This window comes from Chanos chanos, chromosome 5 (assembly GCF_902362185.1).
Source record: "Chanos chanos chromosome 5, fChaCha1.1, whole genome shotgun sequence".
Lineage (NCBI taxonomy): Eukaryota > Metazoa > Chordata > Actinopteri > Gonorynchiformes > Chanidae > Chanos > Chanos chanos.
The window spans coordinates 29,116,750-29,138,137 of NC_044499.1; positions in this window are offsets into that span (position 1 = coordinate 29,116,750).

Here is a 21,388-nt window from a genome sequence, read left to right on the forward strand (position 1 = left end):
CTCAGGTTTTTTTAGTTTTTTTTGTTTTTTGCCAAACTGTGATGAAGCGCGTAGGGTCAATGTTAAGCCTCTGGGCCTTGGGCCCTGGAGAAGAGGCAGTGTAATAAAATTGGCACCTTCAGCAGCTTCAGTTGAACATGTACACCTTTTCTCCTGGGGGACATGTTTTGTTTACGTCTAAAGGGACGTGCATGTGCCAGTCTCTGTTTAATGAACTGCCTCAGCTCCACAAATGCAGCATTTTATGAAAAATTCAATTTCCATGTTTTTGCATGACATACCCACTTCACCACGGAGACTGTCAGTAAAATGACTTGGATGCTAGCACAGGGGTTTTAGACGTAGACTTGTAAAGTGACTTGGCTGTTAGCTCAGGGGTTTCAGACATGAGACTTGTATTGTGTGAGTAGTTTTTAAGCTAATGTTCCTATCCCTGGGCTGTTAGCCCTCAGTGATGTTAGCGTTGGTTAGATGTTGGTTATATTAATGATGTTAATGGCATTGCGATGAAAACTTGTCTCTAACAGCCTGTGATGCAGAGACCTCTTCTTGGATTTGTGTGTCACTTGTTTATCTCTCAGTCCATTTCTCCACTCGTTTTCTTTCTCTGCTTATCTATTCGGTGAGCGTTGTAACCAAACTTTTCGGAGAGCTGTGGTGAATTCAATAGTTTGCAGCGCTATCGCTGAGAGGTCTCCAGTGGAATTGGTCTTGCTAAGATTTGGAGCTAATGTCCTGTTTCTATACAGACTTGAATATTTCATTTGCACAGTGGCTGTGGTTGAAAATTGCAACGCCCAGCGTTAAGTCCTGGAATTGCACTCCATTTGTTTTTCTGTTTCTTTGTCGTGTGGAAAAGAAGGCACTCCTCTCTCTTTCTCAGCTCGTCTTCCCTTGCTCCATGCGTGTGTGGACAGTGTGAGAAAAATACAGTTCTTTCGGTAGTCTGGTGCTTTGTCTTAAATGACTCAAGCTTTTCCTTTATGTAAGACCTGATATGTGTGTCCACTCCAGAGACGTCTGTCAGATACACACCCAGGTTACCCATGCAGCTGCTGGCTTGATGACCTGTAGCTCCAGTTGTAGTGTGCTGCGGATTGGCATTTCCCAGTCTTTGCTTTGTGTTGGCAGGTTTTGGTAAGTTTAAGGTCAAACGTGGCATGTTTACAGGGAAAGTGTAAAGAAAGCAGCGGGGAGTGGGATGCACTGTGGCCGGGCACAATTAGACAATCAATAACTGCATTCCTTACCACTGTTTTCAGCCCAATGGAGATTTGAAGAGTCTCTCACAGCGCCGGAGTGAGTCTGTACGTCATTAACCTCGGCCAGACAATCCTGTCAACACGCATACTCTCGGCAACCGGTCGCCAGTCTTGTGCCTCTGACACACTGAGTTTTGACAACCTCAGTGCACTTCTATGGCTACAACTTCCTAATCAATGTTTAATGGAACTGAGCCAGAAAAGCATGTTCAGATGTCAGATTGATTTGTCAATGTGAAATCAAAGAAAAAAAAAAAGAAAAAACATTTGCGTTAATCTCGACCCACTGTTTCCAATGAAAAATCAAAACAGAGGAATAGCAGGACAGATTAGCATGACATTAAATGAAAGAAGCCCCTGTGTGAGTCTGATGTCTGTGATGTTCCAGTCAGATCTAATTTTCTGCAGTCAATTAAGCCCAGTGTGACGCAGTGGTGCTCCGATGCTGGACGCCAGCATACGCGTCCTGTCCGCTCTCCAGCACCACTCTTCAGTGGAGGGCTTAGCCATGGCTAACGCAGCACCACGATTAAAGATGTGTTCACTCCTCTCTGAGGAAAACCATTCACTCCTGAAGATGGAAGAGACTTGCAAGAAAGTGGTGGATGTAGATCACAAATCAGCTCAATAGCTAAGCAAACAAATACCACAACAGAGAGAGAGAGAGAGAGAGAGAGAGAGAGAGAGAGAAATGGGGGATGTTTACAAGGTAGAGTGATGCTGTCAGCAGAAGAGATGGAGAAAAAGTGCAAAAAGAAAAAAAATAAAGGTCACAAAACAGAGGTCAAACTGGTTAAACAAGAAAAATCAAAAAAGGAATCGAACTGCTGGACAGACGGCTGATAGAGGGGCAGTCAGAGAGCAAGGGAGAAGGTTAGCGCTGTAGGCCAAGAGCGTGAGGATGAGGGAAAAGTGTGGAGGATCGTGGAGGAGTTGTTTGATACAAGCTGGAGGCAGAGGGAGGGAGCTCTAAGGGAGAGCAGGGAGTGATCGTCAGACGATAGCAACCCTATTGTTAGTATATTAAAATCAGTCTCCATGTGCTTGTCTGTACACCACATGCTCGCCCCCCCCCCCCCCCCCCCCCCCCCCCCCCCCTCCTTGGCAGCATGGGCATGTCTCATTCAGCCCAGTGCTTCTGTCTGATCTGGGTCTCATTCATCCAAAGCCACTGCCTCAGGGAAAGCCAGAAAGCCATATCTAATGCTGTTCAATTTTCTTTTCTTTTTCTTCTATCACTTTCCTTTTATTCTTCCTGCCAGTAAGAGGAATAATGAAGCTGCGTTGTTAAGTTTATAGCCTCTAGGGAGGAGAGTTATACCAAACTAGACCTAACGTCAACCAGCTCAGTCTGATCCTCCTATTTACCCTTGCCCCCCCCACCCCTCCCCCTCATCTCCTCTCCTCTCCTGTCCTGTCCTGTCCTGTCCTGTCCTGTTCTGTCCTGCCTTGCTCATCTGACAGACATTTGTTTATGACCCCTAACACTAATGTGTGGCAGCTGCCATACGATTATTGATTACAATCACAAAGCAGTAATTTGCCGGGGACATGATTAAAGAGTGTGTGTGTGTGTGTGTGTATATCTGAGTCTACAGTGAGAAATCTAACCTCAGTGCATTGACTTAAACAATGTGCAAAAGCATTATACAAGTGTCATATCATCATTTCAGACGAACAAACACACTTTCCTTTTCTGTACATTTCACCTCTTTATTACATTCATTATCAGATGGAGAATTCAATCAGCGTGAAAGAGCAGGGTTTTAGAGAGACTTGATAATTAAAGCTTGATAATTAAAGCCTAGATCTGCTATTGATCCTCCACGAGAGCAGAGCGCAAATCCTAACAACAGATACAGCTCTGTCATGTTCCTAATGAAGGTCTTCAAGCATACTCCTCAGTGCATGACAGCCAGAACTGCTGACAGCTCTGATTGGCTGCTGCGCTTGATTATAGCATGACTAATTGATGTTAGGTAGGGTGACCATATTTTGGTTTTCAAAAAAGTGGATGGGGGTGGGGTGGGGAGGGGGGTGGGGGGGTCATCATAACAGTGGCACAATGACCTTATTTCTTTCCATTCAAGCTTTGATGGCCTTACGGCTATCTTAAAGTCTCCTGGCTGTTGCTGCAGTGTTTACAGTAATGAATGATATACAGTTTAACCAACGTTTATGGCATGATAGTGTACATGACCATCGTGCGAGAGGGCGGGACTTAAAGAAAAAGGTCAAAGCAATGCACACACAATGAATGGCGACCGTGGAAAGAAAAGCCAAATCCTGGACATTTCTGCCGATTTTGAAATCCCAGCCGGACACATTTAGGTCCGAAAAAGAGGACATGTCGTGGAAAAAGAGGGCATATGGTCACCCTATGTTAGAGTGACCTTGCTTTAGGAGTTGACTTTCGTCTGCTGTAATGACTGAGTTCTCTGTTTATTCAAGACTAGAGCTCCCTTTGACTCAGCTCCAAACTTTACACAATGTCCTATAATGAAGTGTTTATGCAGGTGAAATACAAATAAATGTAAAAAGAAAAGTGACTTGGACATTAAAAGATTTATATTCAGCTTAACTTGGTCTGTATGTTACTTGTGTTAAGCCAAAATCTTCCCATATGCACATTAAATAATTAACTGACTTTGTGATATCATGAAGTTTCTTTTCTGTGACTGATTCCTGTTTTTCATTACCCTCCAGATTAATGTCGATGTTTCATAAGTAGAATTCATAAGCGGTTTACATACAGAATTGTTCAAGGCACAGTTTTAAAGGCTATGGAATCACACTGGCAGTGATCAGAAGCATTGGTTCTGTTTGAGAGAGAGGTATCATGCACCAGCAGGTGCTGTTTTAAAGTGTTTGTCTCTGATACACGCTGTGTCAGAAGCATAAGTCACAGTTAGCTGAGCTGTTTGGGAGATTAGCTGGTCTACGTGACACATGCCAGGCCCGTGGGTTTATGGAAACTCTACCCTCTTCTGAATCCCAAATTCCCCCCACTCCCTTTCTTCCTGCTCCAAACGATAGAAACAGATCTGGAATACGGGCCACAAATCATGACAAACACATTTATTTCCGAGCACAAATTTTCTTAAGCTGTATGTCAAATTTATACCTCATTTATGCCACATATTGCCATTATATTGTCAGATTTATTATTTTCAGAAAACTCCTAGCTTCGATATTTAAATATCAAAATAATGTCTGAATGCAAAATTGTTCATGTAAATGAATGCAGAGAATGCATTTTAAAACCCCTTCTCGTTTAATACTGATTTTTTCCACATTTTCCACATTTAAATGAGTGATAGGTTTCTAATCACGTTGTGCATCAAAAGCACACTACATTGTGAAATTACAACCCCACTGCTTTAATGTCAAAATCTTTTCATACGTTCGGTAAAGAGGAAAAAAAGTTTACGTTTACTAAATGCAAAACCCCTTTCACGTATTAGCAGAAAAACAACTGTAACACATTTACTAAATGTTGAAGAAATGATCTGTTTAATGTGAAAACCTTTTGAATTTAAAACCAGACATGTTAAATTTGAAAAAAAAAAAGAAATCCAACATATTTTGAAATACTGAAAGAAACACATTTATTAAACTGGGGTAAAAATGTTTTTGTTATTTTGATAGCAAATCGGACATTTCCATAATGTTGAGAAATTGTTTGGGAAAATATGTTAAGATGTATTTAACGTTTAGGTATTCTCTGTAGGACAGGATGACACATGAGTATAAAGTGTTGTATTCTGATTAGACACTAATGAAGACCAGACCATAATAATAAACACTGGACCATAAACTTTGTTTTGTCATGTTTAGTCATCTGTAGCCACTCTGTGACACTCATTCAACCTTTTAAAATCTCTGTCTCTGTAATCCTCCTCTTCTTCCTCTTCACACAAGTCTAATGATCTGCAGCTGTAAATGACATGTCTTTGTGGTCCATCCTAAATGTTTGTTGTAGTCTGTAGAGGATCCCTACGCCTTTTTAAGGTGCCTGTTAAAGTTGGGCTGAATGTGAATCTGTGTGTTCTGTGAAATGTTCAGAAAAACCCATGGAGATTCCTGCTGCTCTCAGCTGTGGCCGCTCTGCAGCTGGACACACACACTCTGAACCAGCACGTCCCACAGATTTTGGCCATTACACACAATCTATCACTTCTTAGTTTATCAATCATCCGATTTATCAGGGCTGTGTTGAGTATGTGGTGAGAGTAGTTTGTTTTAGAGGTGTGGTCTCTGCTCATGCATGAGCCCTGAGCCCTGAGAAAAGACAGGGACAAAGCCATGAAGATATTACTCACGCCTGATCCATGACCAGTCACTACTGCAGTGCACAGACATGGTGTCCAGTTTTAGAATTTTCACCAGTATGTAGCCATGTCCAGTGTGTTAAACAGTATTTTTAAACTGAACATATGTGTGGAGCGTGTGTTTATCCAGACTCTCTGACTGATCTGTCACACACACACGCATGCATGCGCATGCACACACTGACGTATCTTCACTCCACGCTGAAAGTTTGATATACCACAGGCGTAGCTGTGTTGCCTGAGTTGCAAGGTCAACAGGTCTTTGTTAGACATCCCTCTGTCCCTCCCTCTCTTACGTAAGACTGGGAAATGTCTGAGTTAAGTCAGCAGGCTGTAAGATATTTACTTACTGCTGCTAAAGAGGCAGTAACACAGCAGGTGCACCGGGGGACAAGTTGGTCCACAGCAAGCACTAAGACCCGGCCATTTGAGCGTTTTCTTCACAAGGAGATTCTGAATGGAAACTCATGAAGGGCAAATTGCATAGAAAGTGAAGCTGTGAATACATTGGTTGTAGTGTGTGTGTGTGTGTGTGTGTGTGTGTGTGTGCATCATGTATTGCTATCTTTCTGGGGACCGGTAAGTCCCCAATAAGATAGCATAATCTGAAAAAAGTGCCTGTTGGACCAAAATGCTGGTCCCCATTATGAGAAAAACATTTTTCTAAACTATATTATTGTTACTGATAAAACAAAAAATGTCAAAACATTTCTTTGGTTAAAGTTAAGGTTAGGGTTAGTATTCTTTGGTTACAGAATAATGGGAGTCAATTGGAAGTCTCCACAAGAACATAACTACAAACTGCCACTGAAAACATACAGATAATGAAGGGGAAGGAACTGAAAGTGGAAACATAGTATAGCAAAAGCACAAATATGAGGCAGGATGTTACGATGACTCACTAATATGTCATTAAAAATGATTTTTCCTCCCATATTGTACTCTATTTTCATAGGGTGAACTGGCAGCTGACCAAGCAGGATGTGTAGCTGTGTAATTAACAGATGAAAATGTGAAATGTTATAATACAGCATCCCATGCTCAAAAGTACACCTCACTTCAGTTTTTCTGTCAGTTTACTATTTATTTTAAAGGTGTGAAAGTGTGCTGATGTCTGATATCTTCATCATGTGTCTGTTAAAGTGGATGGGATTGTCTAGACCAGTGGTTCTCAACTCGAGGGCCCTTTGTCCTGCATGTCTGTGTTTTAACTCTCCTGAGTTCAGGACTGACACACCTGATTCCACTCATCAATTAATCATCAAACCCTTGATTAGCTCAATTAACTGTGATAATGAAGAGTTAAAACAAAAACGTGCAGGACAGTGGGCCCTGAGGACTGGAGTTGAGAACCACTGGTCTAGACTTTGTCATTGCTTTAAACTGTAGTGTTTCTCATAGACAGAGACATTCTCTAGACAACTCTAGACATGTGGTTTATGAACTGTAACTGTTCTAATTATCTGTTGAAATGTTTTTTTTTTCCCTTCTAATGTTCCATTTTTCTCTTTCTCTTTTTGGTGCTGTGTCCCCCTCCAAATGAATGAAAATAGGTAAGACATCTTCTCCTCTCTCTCTCTCTCTCTCTCTCTCTCTCTCTCTCTGTTTGTTTTTCAGTGGGTTTTTCTTTTTCTTTTTTTTTTTGAAGGTATCTCTTCTGTGGCATTGGGCATTGCTAGTATTTAGATAAGATGCAGGGCAGCCTCTGTTGAATGTTTTCATTTTTTGATTATACTAGAGAACACTATCTGAAATATTCAAATATTCTGTAAGAGTAAATTGAGCTCAACAAGACAGGTGTGTGATTCTGATTTCTGAGAGTCACAGCCAGTGTTCCCTGCCAGTGGGGTGTGGTAAACTGAGGCAGTTGAAGTCCCAGGTATACTGCAGCTTGCCTTTCTGAGTTTTGCAGGTAAAGGGAAGCATGCATATTGTGCCAATGAGCAAATGATACAGTATAAATGCCTTCATGAAGGGTTAGTTAGCATCGGATAGATGTCTTAGAGATAACGTGTGATGTCTGGGTAATTATGTTTGGGTAATTTACACCATGTATTGGTAAGAGCAACATGATTACACTGGCAACAATAAATATATCTCAATATCCGAGGAATTTTTATGTAATGAATTTTTTTGCAGTTTTGCCTTTCTTTTTTTTTTAAATTCTCTTGTGGTAACAGTTGGCTACATGTCCGATACAAAACACAAAAACACCGAAATATCAGTTGAGTTTGTATGCTAATTGTTCAACAACCTATGGTAAACATCAATACTATTTTATCTATTTACTTGCCAACTAGATCAGAAAACAAAGAAACTATCATCCAGAACATGTGAACTGCAATTTATGTTTCCATGTCAGTAAACGTTATTTTCTATTCCTCCATGTGTACACATATTGTTCAATCTAACCAGCCCTTGCAATACTTTTTTGAAGCCAGATACACAAACATTAACTTTATTATAAGACTGCTAATTAGGCAATCCATAACACCTGGCATAGTCCTGCACCGTTTGCTTTGGATGTCATCTGAAAACAGCTATTGATTGACATGGCATTCTACCAACCACTGCTTGCAAGGAGTTTCCCTTTTCTGCTACATCTTTTATTAAAAATTGACAATCCTCCTTTCGTAGTTACTCTTGCTGTTCAACATCTCTTTGCCAGTTAGTTTACAGATGATAAGGTTAAAGCACACAACATTATCATCCATCTGAAGTTGTCTCTGTGGTGTCATGATGGTGTTTGTCTGGAGTCTTGGTGTGATCACCTAAAATGTGTATGTTTGACAATGTGTATGTTTTTACCCATTTTTAAAACGTTTTTTATTGTCCAAATTATCATATTTATTGAACAGTCATTGAAGCCCTAATGAGATGCAAAATAAGAGAGCATTTGTAAACAGCATTTTTCAAGTACAGACACACACACACATATACACATGCACGTACACACGCACACTGTATGTCTGAACAAGACAAACAATAGCACCACAGTATTTAATTTTGGGACCACCTCTTCTCTTTCCCAGTCTCCTGAAAGACTAGACACTTCCTTCTGTCTTTCAGGCCCTGAGTCTTCTCTCCAGGCTCTTTAAGGCTCTCTGTGTTATATATATATGTGTGAGTCTCCAGCCGCTCATGCCACTGATCATGGCAGCACAGGAATAGGCCCTGAGTACAAGATCAATAGAGGCTTAGGTCTACCACACCAGGCAAGACCCCAGGTGCAGGCTGTGCAAAGATGCCCCTGAGACAATTGAGCACATAACAGCAGGGTGTAAGACACTAGCAGGCAGGCGGTACAAGGAACCACGGAACGCCATAACCAAGTGGCTGGCATAGTATACAGAAACATCTGTGCCAAGTATGAACTGGAAGTCCCAAGGTCAAAATGGGAAACACCCCCGAAGGTGGGTGTGTATACATATATATACGTATACACACATCACTGAATTACTGAGCTGCCCAAGGATAACAGGCCACCCCAAAGGAATGGTGTGTGGAGGGATGCATTCATGGAAATATGAGATGATAAATCAAACAAGCAGAACATGTTTTCTACGTTGGAACACTGCTGAATCTCTCGTTCATCCTTAACAACCCACACAAACTAAAGAGTGTTTCTGTAAACAGAGTGTAGGGCTCAGGGCTTAGGCCCACCTTACACGTGTCTCTTTCCTAGCTTTCCCATGTGGCTTTGTGTTCTTTGTGCGAGATGCACTGATGTGTGAATTAAACTCTGCTCTGGTGTGTGTTCCCTGTCTGCTCATTCACATCCACACCGCACCATTACTGCTCGGATCTGTTCAGTACGACCATCCTACAGGCTCTCCCGTCCGACAAGTTTATAATCTCAAAACCATCCTACAGACCCTCCAATCCGACAAGTTTATAATCTCAAAACCATCCTACAGACCCTCCAGTCCAACAGGTTTATAATCTCAAAACCATCCTACAGACCCTCCAATCCGACAAGTTTATAATCTCAGAACCATCCTACAGACCCTCCAATCCGACAAGTTTATAATCTCAAAACCATCCTACAGACCCTCCAGTCCAACAGGTTTATAATCTCAAAACCATCCTACAGACCCTCCAATCCGACAAGTTTATAATCTCAGAACCATCCTACAGACCCTCCAATCCGACAAGTTTATAATCTCAAAACCATCCTACAGACCCTCCAGTCCAACAGGTTTATAATCTCAAAACCATCCTACAGACCCTCCAGTCCAACAGGTTTATAATCTCAAAACCATCCTACAAACCCTCCAGTCCAACAGGCTTTTTAACTCACAAACATCCTGCAGGCACGAAAATGTAATTTAATGAGAACAAGAATACTAAGCATCAAGGTAAACTGAGCATAAATGAATGATTGCCATTTTGGAACTAAAATGTAATAATTTCGCAGGCTGAAGGTTCCTTCACAGAAAAAAACTCGTAGTACAGTTCACACTTTGGCTGTGACACAAAGATAAAGGGCTCAAGTCATGCCTGTGATTGATCTGCCAAGTGTTTCTAGAGAAATCCCTCTCTGGCCCTTTAATCTGGTTCATGGACAGGCATAGTCCTCAGGAGAAAGTCAGGGTGAGTCCTCACCCAGCTAATTATGAAAGGGTTAGCAACAACAGGAATACAACCAAACTGCCAAAATTTCAGTTATTCTCATCCTGAGTGTCGTTTTTTTTTTTCCTAGAATTTCCCCTATTTCTAGATGTCTACTCTTTCATAAACTCATCTCTGTGGACTTTGGAAGTGCAGATTTCAGTTGGAGTATTCGTATACATGAAAAAACTGTATTAGTCAACAAAGCCATTTCTGGAATGCTCCACTAGCTGAGGTTTGCCGGGAACAAAGTGTGGGTTCTTTCAGGTAGTGATTTTTTGTACTTTCCAGGTTCCATGTAGGTTCATAGAATAACTTTTACTTAGCTTTCACATTTTTCTTCTCTATTGATCCTTGCTGTGGAAAAGGCTTTTCCACCATGATAAGACAGAAAGGACTGGGGTTAAATTCATAATATTCTCATCGGTTCAAATTCAACAGGAGACCAAGACTGTGAGGTGGAACTGGGAGAAAAAATCATTGAGGAAACAAACTTTGAACTGACAGGATCACAGGGGATAGAAATGATTTCTGTCAAATTCAAGGTGCTTCCGGTGTATCGGGAGAGAGCAGAAATTCCACATTTTGAACACACCTTTGCTATTAGGAAATGATGAGTAGAAAATGAACAAAAAGTGCGGTTCAAATATATTTACATGGAGGTTTCTGAAAGCATGTTCTGAAATGCAAATTAAATAATGAAAATAAATAAAGTATCTTTTTAAAATTATGCTGTAATTGGAGAGCACTTAAATAAGAACACTGTGCAAAATACTCTAACATTCTGAATTACCGTTATTTTATTTATTGATATTTCTAATTATTTTAAATTAGAGAATCAGCAGTCATCAGCAGTCATCAGCAGTCAACATTTCTCAGTTCAGTTCAGTTCAGAGCTGATCCAAGCCCTCTGATCTGAAATCAGCAAAAATCCATCACTGATCTAAAACCCTGTTTATGGCAGACTGGCTGGTGCAGTGAGTGTGCTCCTGTTGTCCTGGAGAGCGAGGCAGTGCGGTGTGGTCATGGGTCCACACCGTAGGTTCCCTCCAGAGACCTTGGCTCATGGGCACAGGAGAAGCCATCCATCACGCTTCGGCAGGGCTATTATTCAGCGCTCCACACGCTGCCAACTCAATGCCAGCACAGGGAAAAATGGCCAAAATGAGCGAGAACTTAATTAGAGGTAATTAAAGACCCAAAAAAGGAGCAGAGAGGAGAAAAAAGCAAAACCCCTTCCTCCAAAATGATCCCCACTGTTCGCTTCTTTCTTTCTTTCTTTCTTTTTTTTTTTTTCCTTTTCTCAGTCCTCTGGGTAAACAGTCAGAAGGAGCGAGTGAGAGGTTGGAACTGAGCTGATGTTGGGAGTAGGCTTGGGTGTGTATGGTGAATGAGCATCTGATAAGAACACTGTTTTTGGATTCACAGAATAGTATAATCTCTCAGGTGTTAGCCGGCCATAGCATAAGGAGTGTCTGACTTAATGATCGACAACGCCCATATCACTTCCTTCAGGCTAACATCCACCGCTGATTAAAGAGGAGCTGCCACACTCTCCTTACTCATTTATCCTTTTCCTCCTTTCTTTCACTCCATCCATCAGTTCTTACCTGCTCACCTTAACAGACTCACTTTCTTAGGAAATCTCCCGTTTGGGAACAGCCTACTTACTGTTTACCTAGGTTAACATTGCATAGTGTATGTGTGTGTCACTGTGTGAGAGTGTGTGTGTGGGTGTGTGTGCATGCGTGCGTGCGTGTGCGCGTGTGTGTCTGTATGTGTTTGGTGTAATCATTTCTTCTATCAGAGAAAAAAAACAGATGAGGATCTGAGGGATTTGCACACCAGACTGAAAGGTGTGTTTCTGTTTTGTATAATGACAGCTCGTGCTGTGTTAAAACATACCTGACAGAGTGATTGACTGATCTGAGCTCTCAGTAAACAGTGTTACTGACAATGCCGGGGGCTGTTCGGCTTTCCCTGTCTCCACTCTGTGTTCATTCACAGTGTTCAGTGTGCTTTTACTCTGTGTTCATTCACAGTGTTCCCTGTGCTTTTACTCTGTGTTCATTCACAATGTTCCCTGTGCTTTTACTCTGTGTTCATTCACAGTGTTCAGTGTGCTTTTACTCTGTGTTCATTCACAATGTTCCCTGTGCTTTTACTCTGTGTTCATTCACAGTGTTCCCTGTGCTTTTACTCTGTGTTCATTCACAATGTTCCCTGTGCTTTTACTCTGTGTTCATTCACAGAGTTCCCTGTGCTTTTACTCTGTGTTCATTCACAATGTTCCCTGTGCTTTTACTCTGTGTTCATTCACAGTGTTCCCTGTGCTTTTACTCTGTGTTCATTCACAATGTTCCCTGTGCTTTTACTCTGTGTTCATTCACAGTGTTCCCTGTGCTTTTACTCTGTGTTCATTCACAATGTTCCCTGTGCTTTTACTCTGTGTTCATTCACAGTGTTCAGTGTGCTTTTACTCTGTGTTCATTCACAATGTCCCCTGTGCTTTTACTCTGTGTTCATTCACAGTGTTCCCTGTGTTTTTACTCTGTGTTCATTCACAGTGTTCAGTGTGCTTTTGCTCTGTGTTCATTCACAATGTTCCTTGTGCTTTTACTCTCTGTTCATTCACAGTGTTCAGTGTGCTTTTACTCTGTGTTCATTCCCAGAGCTCAGTGTGCTTTTACTCTGTGCTCATTCCCAGAGCTCAGTGTGCTTTTAGTCTGTGCTCATTCCAAGAGTTCAGTGTGCTTTTACTCTATGTTCATTCCCAGTGTTCAGTGTGCTTTTACTCTGTGTTCACTCAGCACTGAATCAGCGTCCAGTCCTCCTTCACTTAGTGTTCACTCACAGTAGTTAATGCCGCTGTACATGAGACGTGATGGTTAGTGACTCAGTCCACTTCTCTCCATCGTTGACCCAGGGCCCGTGTTGAGGTGACAGGAACCTGCAGGTCCCCAATGGTCTGTTGAGTCACACCTGGCAAGAGATAGTGGGCATGGCGCTTTTCTGATTGGCTTGTGAGCTGTTTAACATCTCAGTTTGGCCCTTTTCTGATTGGCTCCCGAGTTGTTTGACAGCTCGGCTGGAACATTTCCCCTCCTAACATTTTTTTTTTTTTTTTTTTCTGTTTTGACTCTCGGAAGACATCAAATGTAATCCACTTATACCTGTAATCTGGTTAGCTGATGTACACTTGATGGACAAGGACAGATGTGTGTGTGTGTGCAAGGGAGAAAGAGAGAGAGAGATGCCAGGATGCCAGGAAAAGACTCTGTTCCCAAAGAAAGAAATGCATGAGGGCCAAGATAGACATAGACAGACAAAAAAACATTTCAGTGGAAAATACCAGACACTCATATTGAGTTTGTCTCTGTTTTTCCGCATTCTTCGATTTTTGTTTGTGTGTGTGTGTGTGTGTGTGTGTGTGTGTGTGTGTGTGTGCCCAGCCATGCTGATTTTGTAAATCATGTGTAGTGACTGGTAAAGCCAGAGTATTGTGTGTGTGTGTGTGTGTGCGTATGATGGGGGAAGGGCTGAATTAGTTCAGCTGTATGACTGATTGTCACTCTCTGGACCTTATGAATGCGGCTAGAGGCAGACACAGTGGAGCAGTCCTGACAGCTCACATCTTTCTCTCCATAACTCTCCATCTTCCATCACTCCCTGTTCTCCATCGCTCTGTATTCTCCATCACTTACCTCTCACAAAGAGGAACAGAAGAATTCTGTGTGGTGTTAAAATTAGACTCATAAAGAATTTGTGTGTGTGTGTGTGTGTGTGTGTGTGTGTGTGTGTGTGTGTGTGCGTGTGTGTGTGTGCGTGTGTGTGTGTGTGCGTGTGTGTGTGTGTGCGTGTGTGTGTGCGTATGTGTGTGTGTTAGGGATGGTAAGATTCATCGATTCACACTGGTGCACCGGCATAAGAATTCACGATACGATTGCCCCGATTATAAAATTCTGCACCGGATACAATTTGATGAACTCGGGATGCATCGTTTCTAACATCTTTGCATTGGTAAAATCTGATTTATATATATATAATTATTAGTAGAGGCCCTATGCCTTATTATTTACCAATAATTTGTGACCAGTAATTTTATATTTAGATTGATTCCTCCTCTCTAAATTGTTTCTCTCTTCTCCACTGCTGTCAGTCACCCCTTCTCATCAAGTCTCTCAGCCAAGTCTCACACAAGTCGGAGGCATGTCCGGGGCAAATCACAGATTATTATGTTTTTTAGAAGTCAAAAAGAAACAGCATAAATGAGATGCTTATTGAGTTACAGTACTAGAGAGACAAATATGTGAAGTAAAAATGGCACTTTTATTTAGTTAATTTATGCTTTACTCTCTGCTTGAGAAGAACCAAAGAAATAAAATCGAACTATTTGTACCATATTCAATTGCATAGCATCATATACTTTTGCATCCCATCGTATTGTGCTGAATCACATTGTGTTGAATCAAATCATGTCAAATCGCACCGCATTGCAATAGGGGTGAATTATATTATATCACATTAGTAGTTGCTTCATATGTATCTTTAATGTGTCGGATCCTTGGCAGTGCATCGAGATGTGTATCACGTCGGCCTCAGTAATGGAGATGCACATCCCTAGTGTGTGTGTGTACCTCATGTCTGCGTAGGTACTTTGGCAGTGTATCAGTACATGTAGGTGTGTCTTGTGTCTGTCTGTGTGTGTGATTTTCCAGAATGTATGTGTGTGTGTGTGTGTGTGTCTGTGTGAACTGAGAGTCTACTTGTAAAAGGTTATGATAATTCTTCCTGCTCTCTGGCTGATGGTGGTATGGAGCTGTGCTGTTGACATTCACAGGCCAGGTCAGACATGTCCCGGGGAAGACACTCAACCAGTCAGACAAACACTCAACCAGTCAGACAAACACTAAACATGTCAGACAAACACTCAAGCAGTTTGAAACAGACAAACACTGAACTAGTCTGCCACAGACAAACACTAAACCAGTCAGACAAACACTCAACCAGTTTGAACCAGGCAAACACTTAACCAGTTTGAAACAGACAAACACTAAACCAGCCAGAGAAACACTAAACCAGTCTGAAACATACAAACACTAAACCAGTCAGACTAACACTGAACCAGTCACACAAACACGGAACCAGTATGAAACAGAGAAACACTGAACCAGTCAGACAATCACTGAACCAGTCAGATAATCACTGAACCAGTATGAAAAAGACAAACACTGAGCCAGTCAGACAATCACTGAAGCAGTCTAAAACAAGCAAACACTGAACCGGTCTGAAACAGGAAAAAAACTGAGAGCAAAGAAAATACAATACAAGCGTCACCCAATGCACTGACCTACTTCCATCTACAAACCAACCTCCCTGTGTATCCACTGAAACCTGATTAACAGTGTCTAATTTTGTCCGCACATTTACAACTGAAAATCTGTATGTGTACAGCTTTGTGTGTGTGTGTGTGTGTGTGTGTGTGTGTGTGTGTGTGTGAGACAGGCTGACAGTTGAATTCAGCACCACTGCATGTATGAAATGTGTTAATCTTTTATCAGATCTCTCTGAATATCTATTGGTATGAAAGATCTGTGTAATTCCACACCTTCAATACAATGTCTATACTGTATATTACAGGATAAAATAAAGTACAAGAGAAGGAATATGGAGATTGTGACTGAAGGCAGTGCAGGAACATATGTAGGGAAGCAGGGCATAAATGTGTGTGTGTGTGTGTGTGTGTGTGTGTGTGTGTGTGTGTGTGTGTGTGCGTGTGTGTGTGTGTGTGCGTGTGTGTGTGTGTGTGTGTAGGGTGGGGTGCATGTCTGTGTGTGTGTGTGCGTGTGTGTGTGTGTGTGTGTGTGTGTGTGTGTGTGTTTGTGTGTGCGTGTGTGTTTGTGTGTGCGTGTGTATCTGTGTATGTGTCCACAGCATATGTGTGGGTCCTCTGTATCCGGTGTCTTCATGCATATTTAATCAAGAGGACTTTGGATTGTATTCTTAAACAAGGCCACCGGAGCCTCGGCACAGCAGTCTGTTCTCTCATGCATATCTAAGTCAGCATATTCCACAACACACATTCTGGACACATTCACAAGACTGCCATGCCGCTGTTTTTTCCCCCCTCCCTCTGTCCTTTGTTCTTTTTTTCATGGAATATTCATGCAGCTCTATCAGTTCTAACAGGCAAAAACAATATTTTTCAGGTTGCAGAAAAATGCAATTAGAGAAAAGAATGAATAAAATTCCATGAAACTGTTACATAAAAAGTACTGTCTCAGCACAGTGTGCTGTCCAGGTTTTTCATCTATCTGAATATATTGTTTTATCTACAATTCCTCTTTATCAGCTGGAATTTCATGGCAAACATGTTACCGTTCCATGTGGGAAACTGACGCTGTGTTCAAGGCTGCAGTTAAACGAAGCAGTCCAAACTTTCTCTGCCTGTCTTCTCACGTTTGGAGATGAGTAATATCTTATCAGATGATATCACATCAGATATATGGGACTACACAATTCACATCTTACTGAAGAGTGAAAGAGAGAGAAAGCCCATAAAAATCAGAACATTTACACAATAAGGAGAGTCAGTTGATGAAAATCAGCACATTTGGAGAAGATGTGACTCTGTTGGGAGGAGGTGAGAAGAGGAGGAGAAAACAGGGTAAAGTATAAGGTGGTGTTAATGTTCTTTTGAATGTCAACTGTCCTCATTTGTTCAGCAGCATTCAAAACGCCCTCATAAACACAACATAAACATTCCATAATTAACACACCATCATTAACATGCCTTCATGAGATGACATAAACATACCTTAATTAACACACCATCATTAACATGCCTTCATAAACACAACATAAACATTCTGTAATTAACACACCATCATTCACATACCTTTATAAGATGACATAAACATAGTTTAATTAACACTCCACCATTACCATCATAACATGACAAACATGCATTCAAAAACGTCTCATAAACAAATCTTTATAAACATGACATAAGCATTTAACCACATTCAGACCTTTTTCTATTGTCATCTTTAATAAACAAGTAAATATATAATTTGCTCTAGAGTCGAATCAACTCGTGAGTCAAATCAACTGTACAAGTTCTTAGCATTTTATAAATACAATCCCAATCTGTACGTCAGCTGTGTATTTGTCAGTTGAGTTCGAATGATGTTTTCTAGTGTTAGCATCATGTTGTGGAACTGAGTTGAGGGCTCTGTATCCCAGTGGGCTTGAGGGGGAGGGTGATGGGTCACATGCCTCGCTCAGGTCTGCCCGTGCATAATGTGATTGTTAGCATATGGTAACGCGCTAACTGAGCAGACTCGACTCATCAAATATTCACAATTACAAATAGAACAAACCATCCCTCCTGCCCACCCACCCCCCACCCCCCACACCCCACACCCACCCCATGCCATGTGACATTCATATTTAATCAGCTCCCCTCTGTCTCTCCTGTTCTCTCAGAATGCGTTGTTGCCTTTTTACACTTTTCTTTTTGCATTCTTTCTGACTGCTCTCCTCTCATGCTGTAGAGAGGTGGACTGCGGTGGTAATGTGTGTTGCAGGGCCGCAATTATAATATATACTGAGGGGGGGGGGGGGGGGGGGTGTGTTTCAAATTTTGAATTTGGCAGATTTGGTCTCCCCTCAGTGTTGACTCTATGACTACTTTTTACTTTTATACTTTGAGTACATTCCATAGCCTGTACTTTTCACTTTGACTTAAGTAAAGAAGTTGCTTCTAGTTTTACCAGAGTCTTTTTTACAAGTATCTGTACTTCTACTTGAGTAAAGAATGTGTGTACTTTTGACACCTTGGACATAAGCTAGCTGCCCATGGAAGGCAAGTGAGACAGAGGGAGAGACAGAGAAAGATTATGATGATAAGATAGTGAGAGGAGCTGAACAAGTGAGAAAGGTCATTTATTGTCTGAAGTTGTTTATTGTCATGACTACCCCATCACACTTCCAGTGTCCCTAGCCATCAGTTCCAATCAGATCCATCTCAGAGTCAGTACCAGAACTGGGCAGAGTGACACCAAGATCATATGGACAAGGTCAAAAGCCTTCTGTGTGTGTGTGTGTGTGATATTTGCATGAGAGGCAGAGATACAGTCATAAGAGCAATAAAATTTTGTCCACCAATAAAAAAAAACCCTAGCACCAGTCTAGTGGTTGGTACACTAACAAACCTGACCAAACACAAAGACACAGATAAAGATGTCACACTGGGGTAAAGACCCTGAGTCATGACACATATGAAAAACATGCCTCTTTATGAGAGACAGGAAACAAAGACAGATGGTGGCACAGTCCTGACACAGGCAGCCTAGCAGAATCCTTTAAAATAGGAGAGCGCTGAAGATGAGTGCGTGTGTGAGGGCCCAACCAAATGGAAGGTAACACACCCTCTCTGTTACATCATCCAGAGTCCATACAATCAGAGAAACATCCATCCACAACGTTAAAAAGTCAAATGAAATGAAGAAAAACTATATAAAATTCCCTTGGCAGGGAGAAAAAAAGCAGCAGATTTTTACAGCACAAGATGTATCAGTCTGTGGTGTTAAATCCATGTGGTAGTCCCTACCATGCAGCCATTGGAACTTCTACAGGATACCGTCCTGTTAATATCTCCTGTTCCTTTCTGTTTTACTGTTATCATTACTCTGTTTTCTTTCTGCCCCTGTTTGTGTGTGTGTGTGTGTGTGTGTGTGTGTTTGTTCTTTCACTTATTTGATTTTTGGCTGTGAGTGGCTGTGATATCAGGAATGCTCTGGTCGTAGAATCAGTCACCGTGAGGCCAGTAAAACTTGTTGAACTGAAGAAAAATGGATGGAAAGAATGGAGCAGGTGTGAAACATTTCAGGCATTTGTGGTGTAATTTGGTCCAGAACTAGCCAGACTATCTGATGGTACAGCTGGCAGCTGTGTGGACTGGTAAGACCTGGCTATGCTTGTGTGATGAGGCCATCCCTTTCTGTCTCTCCAACCCTTTCATGTTTCCCCTCCCCTCCCCTCTGCACCAGAATAGCTGACTCAACCACTTTATCTCAGAGTGACTCCACCCTTCTACAGCAGGATGGCTCCGCCCCCTATTCACAGAGTGGTTCCACCACTTTACAGCGGAATGACTCCGCCCTTTTACAGCGGAGAGACTCCATCTTTTATTCACAGAGTGACTGCACCCCTTTACAGCTGAGTGACTCCACCCCTTCATGACAAGATGACTTTACCTCCTTACCACAGGACAACACCTGCCTGTGTCTAATTTGTTTTTTCCTCCCCTTCTTCTCTCGCTTCATGTTTTATCCACTCTGAATCCTTCAGGCCACTAATTAAGCGTGAACAATTCACTTATCAGAAGAGAACTTTGCCATAAATTAATAGTGTGTCCCCAAAATCAAATCTCATCTGCCCTTCTGACTGAGGACTTCATTCCTTTGAATGTGATACTAATCTGGGTGTGAAATTTCATTAAACAGTGCGCTGGTATGTTTCACGCCTCTCCCACTGCCCCCCCCCCTCTCTCTCTCTCTCTCTCTCTCTGTTCATTTCTCACTCTTGCTTATGCTGTGTTTGTCTCTCTCTGTCCCGAAGCCTCTTGGTTAATGACTTAGAGTATGGCAGACATATAGCCTCTTGGTTAATGACTTAGAGTATGGCAGACAATCACACAAACTCACGGAGAAGGCAGATTTGGTTGCTCTCGGCAGAGAGGAGACAGAGAGATGGTGTGGAGCAGCGGGCTGTGGGTGGGGGGTGGTGTCCTGACGGGGAAGAGTTTGACTCTGGGGCCGCGTTACACACCACACTGTGTAATCAGTCTGCAGTGAAAGCGATACTGAGAAACAGCCGTTGGGAACCAATGGGAGGAGTAGAAGCATCTTCATTTTTGTCCTTGTTTTAAAGATTTGCTGCAATCTACTGAGCAAAGATGCATTTATAAATATGTAAACAATTTTTTTTCTCATCTTGCTTTTTTTTTCTTCCATTTTTCGCTCTTTTGAATTTTCTGTTGACTTTAAATGGACCTTTGTGAGATTCACTCTCTCAATGCAAACAGATTCACTTTGTCTTCTTAGTCTGGTGTGGTTACGTCTTCAGGGTCTCGGCCCATCAGGCCACCAGTAACACCAGTCATCGCACAGTGCATTTCTCTTCATGCCCACTGCATTCCTCCTTCTGGAGGAGATGGCGTAGCATTTCTCACTCATATGGATTAGAAAAAAGGAAAAGGAAATCCTGTGCAGTTTACCTTCACGGCCCTGTGTGACTCACTCTAACTCATTGTGTGAGACTAGTTACACTCATAACTTCTCACAGTTTCTCACTGCGTGTAGCAGTTATTCACAGGCTTGTGAGGTACGTCCTCCTCCTACTGCACACAGTATGCGCTTAAAAAGCACAGGGAGAGCTGGGGGTTTGGGTCGGATCCACAATTCTGAAGACAGAGTTGGAAATGGCCCAGCTCCTCCAGCATCTCTCTCTCTCTCTCTCTCTCTCTGTCAGTGGTTCTTTTTTGGATATTTTATAGTTAGGGATACTGGCCTAATTTGGCCCCTCAGGCAGAGTTTGTTTCCTGTAATATGCTTTTATAAAACTCTCTACAGGATTTCAACTAGATGCTTGTCCCATTGTGCCCAATCCGTTTGCGCTACCCTCACCTTACTGCACTAATGCACAATGAGTTTGATGACTGATTGAAATCTTCTCAGTCAGATTCTAATTGGAATTTCAGGATTTATTCATTCTTGAGAGGCATAGACGGCCCTTTTTGCTTTCTCTTTGAGTTCATTCACAGTCAAGCAAAAATTCCCTGTCTTGGAGATTGTTAGCTGTAAATATTTGCAGTGTCCGGATTGTTCAGTATTGCTGTTATCCAGTGGTAACATCGCAGTGGCTTCCTTGAGATCTGGGGCTTTTCTGAAATATGACTGCTTTAGTTTTTTGTTGGTTGACTGTCAGGGCTCAGGTCTGACAGAGCCTCTGTAACTGACACAGGTGCTGCTGTGACCTGTATTTTGTGGAAGACAGCAGAACTAGGTCATCTGCATACAGGAGAAACGTCGTCTCGGTGTCCTGTTGAGTGAAAGCAGGTGCAGGGGAATTTTCTAGTTGTTTGGCCAAATCATTGATATAAATATTGAATAATGTGGC